Raw genomic sequence first — 5,386 nt, forward strand, 5'->3', positions numbered from 1 at the left:
CCAGCAACACAGGCAACACATGGCATCTGTGCAAGCTCTTTGATACTCCTGGTGAGGTACTGTTGGGGACTTTACGGTTGATGGAGGTGTCTGCTGAGGTACATCCCACAGGGGCTATTGTAGTCAATTGTAACACTGATGAAGGATGACTGCAGAGCCACAATGACCTCCCCTTATCTAGATCTGACAACCTTCATGATTAGGTGGGTATATGGTATGTTTCTGTAAACACTACAGCACATGTTTGTCCAATGCAGGATATCTATCACCTTGTGTCCCCAGGTCTCTCATTACACGTTAAGTACGTAATGGGTTAACAACTATGTGGTAATTGGTGGGCACTTACTGTATATCCACGGGGGTTGACTATACACTTTTCTGCAATTAGCTTGCTGACATGGCTATGGCACCAGTTGTCTGTTTCTATGTGGCCCTTTTGTGGGATGCTTGTGTCAGCTTGTGGATCATATATGGTGAGCAGTTTGTAGTCCTCTGCAAACATGTTCAGACACAGTCCTTCCATGTTGGCCTGTACCTATGGGACATATATACCAGACGAGGGAGATCCCAGGACCAAGCCTTGTGGGATGCCAGTTATATCTGGTTTGTAGTCTAACATGGCTGCAGCATGTCTGACCATGTCTGTTCTGTCCTTGGTCTGGTTTGCAACCCCTCTACTGACATAGGGGTTTATATTTAAGCTGACGAGCTTATCTATAATGAACACGTAGGGTATTGTATAGAAGCCTTTGCAAGGTCCAGCTACGCTGTGTGGACCACATTGCCCTCATCAATGACCTTAATGACTGTTTCAATTGAGTCAAACATGTTTAGGGGCAGGATCTGCACTTAAGAAAGCCACACTGGGTAGGGTCCGGTGTCAGTAGGTCCCCAATATCTTTATGTCTGCGGTACATGCTGATCCTTTCCATAGCTGTGCAGACCGAGCTTCTCAGGATTCTGGGGTGGTAGTTTTCAGTATCCATTCAGGCAACACCTTTGTTGAGAAGGACCACTGTTGTTGTACACTGCTCTTTGGGTACATATCCTGTGGTAAGGCTGACATTGAGCAGTAGTGTGATTTGGCATTCCATTCATCTTGGAGTCCATGTTGGACTCAGCCCAGGACACCATCTCATACCATTGCTGCTGTGTGTTTTGCTTTGTAGATGCTGGCTGTTACCTCAGCATCTGCAATGTCAGGGGCCAGCAGTCTGCTGGGATAGATATTTTGCATTCTGGGGGTTTGCACTGCACCTGTCAGGATGTATGTTGGCAATATGTGTGTGTGTTTGGTATGTTGTTTGTGATATTTGTGTGATTCAGAGCATATCTGTGAATTCCCAACACGGTTCCTACCATCAGTTGTGAAAGCCTTGGGATTATCCTTAGTGTCCTGTACAATTTGTATCTTCATAGGTTCATAGGTTCATACTAGGCTATCCACCCTAGGGCATTTGTTAGCCTAGCCAGAGTGTGTGTGGCTTTCACCACCCCTTGCTATGTGAATATTATGGCCATTTATGATTTGCTTTGCTGTGCCTCTGTCTGGACATGACACAGTGAAGACCCCCAGTGTAACTCTACAATCATCCATCCACTTGGCAAAATTCCTGTTGAAGAGTGTCAGTGAGGGGCTCTGCCTAACATGGAGTGGGATTCTGGTCCAGGGTGTGTTGAGCCTCTGGATTATGTATCTGTCCCACCAGCACATCCTATTTCATTATTTGTTGAGGTTGACTCCTCTCACTCTCACAGCTCCGATGGCTTTGAGTTTTCTGGGGTGGAGCATGTCCATTGCTCCTGTGTTGGGCATGGCCTTGTACAACAGGCATGCAATGCCTCTGTGTAGGCAGTATGTGACTGCATTCAGCTGGGGTGTCTACAGCCAGGCAGCATATGACATATATTTGAGACCCTTTATCCTCTTGGTGAGGTACCTTTGAGGTCTTTCTAACTGCTGCAGGTGTCAGGTAAGGTACATCCCATATGAGGCATTGTACTAGATTATGGGTGTGATAAGAGAACAGTATAGGGGCACAATGACCTCTGTTGACGTAGATGTGAATCCTTTCATGATATGGTGTCCAATGTAGACAGTCTTCCTAGCCACATTGGCAATGTGAGTGTCACATAACAGGTTATTGTCCACTTGTGTCCCTAGGTCCCTGATTACTCCTTCCATACATAATGGTTTACCACCTATGTGGTAATTTGTGGTACCTTGTTTGGTATTTGGTGGGACATTCATACTGTCCAGTGTCTTCAGGACGGCTGGGTGGGGCTCCTGTGTGTGAGAGTGTGGTCTGTAGCATGCTACAGACTGTACAGCAGTCTTGCCTACAGTTAGTTGCACATGGGTGGACTCCAATGCCTTGTGCATTGTCAGTTACCTGGACGTATGGGTGTCTGTGCTGAATATGGATACTCACCCTCCTTTTATGTTTTTTTCCAGGTTTTGGGGCCATGACACATGATATGTGGTATAACCTGGTAGTGCTGGTGTGCTGTCAGGAGGCTTGCAGCAGGTTTCTGTCACTGCACGGACATCAATGTTCTCCATACTGGGGATGGCCTCGGAAGCATGCATATTGGGGTTTACACATCTGGCATTGGTGAGCATTACCCTTATGTTTCTTTCCACTTATGTTTTCTAGGGTGGTGGGTTAGTCTTTTCAGCCTTGCCTACGAAAGGCTCTATGGAGGTGGCAAAAGCCTTATCCAATATCCAGACGCCCAGGGGTAACAGGTGCAAGCCATCCCAGGAACAGCTGCATGGCTTGTCAAGCATGACATCCCAAGCAGACAGACATTGGATCCCCTTGGAATGACACCAGTAAGTGTGCCACTTGCTATGACTGATCATTCCGTGTTTGTACTGTGGCATTATTCTTGGTAAGGGTAGGATGCTGCAAACGGTGAGTGTCATACCGGCCTGAACTACATAATCAGAGAGCCATCTATGTCTCTTTTCATGTAGTCTAGGGAGGTACATCTCAGGTCATTCACACCAGCATGGACTATGACTGCATCATATTTCTACTTGCTTTGGGGTGACCTGCATACTTGTGTTATGTGGCATATTGTGGCAGCCTACAGGCAGCTTACTGTACCCTTTCCCTTGTTCAGTCTGGTGTGCGGGTCAGCAGTGTGTCTCGCTATGGAGTCACCTATTACAACTGTATCAGGCATGTTGTTTCTCCATCTGGCCTGTGACTGTTTGGCACACCAGCTTTGTGCACTATGTGTTGCATGTGCTATGTTTGGAAGTTGTTTGATTGGGTGTCTGCTTTAAAGGCCTCTGTTGGTGTGCTGTGTTTGTAATTTGTGCCTCCGGGAATGTTTTTCTGTGTTTATGTCTTTGGTTTGCAGTTGTGATAGGTCTATGTGGGACTGTGTTTGTGGTGTGTGTGTGGTTGCCTTCTCCTCCTGACTAGTTTTGGGAGTACTGAGTTGAGGGAGCTCAGCCTCCAGTTTGGATAGATGGTTGCATCTCTCACATATATTTGTATTTCTTGGGGGGAGTTGGGGGTTGTCTGTGTACTTGGGGCAGGTGTAACATTGCCTCAAGATTCACAGATTCAACTTGTTGTGGCTGGCCTTAGTGGATTGTATGTGTGGACATATTTTATTGCCATACTACTTATCAGTGATTACTTCATTGTTTATGTTTGCTCTATCATGTAGTAGCTTCCTCATTCTCTTGCATGGTTTGGTTATGGCTGGTGTCCACCATGCCAGATGCCTGCGTATATGGCATTGTGTCTTGTTTTAATTTAGGATTGCATAATCGATGCATTCCTGGCAGTGTTCATGGAATGGCTGTATTACAGGTTCTGAGGTGTGGCCCATATTTTGCACCTGCACAGGACCTTTAATGGATTCCACATCAGTTTGGAGGAGTGCAAATATTGCTTTACACATGTTTTCCACTGTGGTTTTCTGGCCAGGGACTGTGGTCAGGATTTGTATATCCAGTGTGATTACTCTATGGTCTGGTTTTACCAGTGAGCAATACACTTCTCGTCTTGCAATCCAGTACCCATGTTGCTGATTATCACATCCAGTATGCTTTCCCCTCTTGTGGGAGTGGTACGCTGTTCCTGGGCATTTTGGTTTATGGATTCTATGAACTTTTGTCCTACAGTGTTGGAGCTAGTATAATGCTCCCAGTCTATGTCTGGGTATTTTCAGTCACCCAATATAATGTGGTTTGGAGGACTTGATATATTCATGTATTCCAGCATAGGCCAGGTGCAGTTCCTGGTGTTGGGACAGTAGTCTGTAGCAGGCTATAAACTGGGGGCAGTTTTAGCCACTGTTACTTGACCATGGCTAGTCCATGCTGCTTCTTGTTGTGGTACCAACATGGGGGTGTGGTTATCCTTGACAATTATTGCTAGTCACCCTCCTTTTGTAGCTTGTTCCATGTTTTGAGGCTGTACAGCACAGTATGAGGTGTAACCTGGTTGTGTTAGGGTGCTGTTGTGAGCCTTGACCCAGTTTTCTGTTACAGCACAGATATCAACATTCTCCATACTGGGTGAGTTTAGACTGCATGCATCTTGCTGTTTCGACTTATCTCTTATCTTATTCTTATCCCTTCTGATACCTATGGAGGTAGGTTTGTGTTTTGAGCCTTACCTATTTAGGGCACGCTGTGGGTAACAACAGCCTTTGCCAGTATCCATACAGCCTGCACTGATAGGTGCACGCCAGTCCTAGCAGGTGGAGCATCATGTCATGCTCAGCATGTCATCCCAGGCTGGCACACACTGGATCCCCTTTGACTAACTGCGATACTTCAGTCAATTATTGCACTTGATCATCTCATTGTCATATTGTGGCATGATGCTTAGTGAGGGTAGGATGTTAGTCAGGGTCCTCAGGTGTGCATATAGTACATGGTGTTACATTACTTAACACATGGCATTCATGCCTCAGGTGGTGCTGCAGGGCTGCCTCTGTCGGATGCACATATTACACTCCCTGTACATGTTTGTGAGCAGGTCATGTCATTTTAGGCATCCCTGTTATTATCTGAGTGAGTCAGAGGGGGTATCATTCCCAGGGTTCCTACTGAGCCAGTGTATGTGCTATGCGTTGCCTCTTTGCCAAGGCCAGGGCATACTGGGCACGCCTCCTTCTGCCTACTGGGGCAGGCTCAGGTTGTTCCTCCTCCGAGTCACGCTCTGCCTGTGATGGCCTTGGCAATGGTGGGGGGCTGTTTGGCCCGGCCCTATGCTGGTCCTGCTGCAGCTGTTTTCGCAAGATCATATTATGTAGCATAGCACATACCATGACAATTTGGGTACATGTAGTTGGTGTGTACTGCAAGGCTCCACCAGATGTGTCCAGACACCGGAACTGTGGCTTGAGCAGCCCA

This window comes from Protopterus annectens, chromosome 2.part1 (assembly GCF_019279795.1).
Source record: "Protopterus annectens isolate FY-2018-M chromosome 2.part1, PAN1.0, whole genome shotgun sequence".
In the NCBI taxonomy this organism is placed as follows: Eukaryota; Metazoa; Chordata; order Ceratodontiformes; family Protopteridae; genus Protopterus; species Protopterus annectens.